Below are 975 nucleotides of genomic sequence, written 5' to 3'. Positions count from 1 at the left end.
AACTCATGGTGAGGGCACCTTCTCAATAGATCCTTGTATCTCTCCCATGCATCGTAGAGTGTTTCCAAATCCATCTGCACAAAAGAAGAAATATCATTCCTTAGTTTAGTCATTTTAGCCGGTGGATAATATTTTAGTAAAAATTTTTCGGTTATCTGTTCCCAAGTAGTGATTGACCCTCGTGGTAACGAGTTTAACCACTGTTTAACTTTATTCCTCAATTAGAATAGAAACAACCGAAGGCGAATGGCATCGTTAGAAACGCCATTGATATTAAAAGTGTTGCAGAATTCTAGAAAATTTGCTAAATGAGTGTTCAGATCTTCATCCTGCAAACCATCAAACTGAACAAACTGTTGTATCATTTGAATTGTGTTAGGTTCCAGTTCAAAATTATTTGCAGCAACAGCAGGCTTAACTATACTTGATTCAGTTTCGGTTAAAGTAGGTTTAGCATAATCATACATAGTACGAGGAGCAGGATTCTAATTTACTGGATTTGCAGCAACCACAGGAGGTAGCGGATTATTCTGATTTTCAGCCATCTCTTCGGTTGTGGTGTGAATATCGTCCTCTTGCCCTTTCTCTATGTATTGTAGGCTTCGCCTTATTTCTCTTCGCTTTCTGCAAGCTGTGCTTTCGATCTCACTGTCGAAAAGTAGAAGTCCTGATGAGTTTCTTCTAGTCATAAACTATAAAAACCTGCCAGAAGTAAATAAAAGAAAATTTAGTAATTCAAGAAAAATTAAAAATTAAATTAAATTGCAATAAAAATAAAAATGGCTAAAGTAATAAAAATTAAGCGTTCCTAATATTTTAGTCCTCGAAAACAGTGCCAAAAACTTGCTGGTCGTGAAACTAACTAAAAAATTGACTTAAGGCAAGCGCACCTATCGAACAGTAGTATAGTTATGGTGAGACCGGAAATATAGTATCCACGATGACTAAAAGTACTAGTAATTACTATCTTTTTAT

General features: G+C 35.4%; 1 non-coding gene across 1 annotated transcript; it reads left to right on the top strand.

Moving 5' to 3' along the window:
• On the top strand, positions 1 to 107 carry LOC121229735 (small nucleolar RNA R71). Its single transcript, XR_005927690.1, has one exon. It is a non-coding gene; the product is annotated as a small nucleolar RNA R71 (small nucleolar RNA).
• The last annotated feature ends 868 nt before the right edge of the window (positions 108 to 975 follow it).

This window comes from Gossypium hirsutum, chromosome A05, assembly GCF_007990345.1.
Source record: "Gossypium hirsutum isolate 1008001.06 chromosome A05, Gossypium_hirsutum_v2.1, whole genome shotgun sequence".
NCBI classification, from domain to species: domain Eukaryota; kingdom Viridiplantae; phylum Streptophyta; class Magnoliopsida; order Malvales; family Malvaceae; genus Gossypium; species Gossypium hirsutum.
This window is presented reverse-complemented; position numbering and strand designations above follow the sequence as displayed.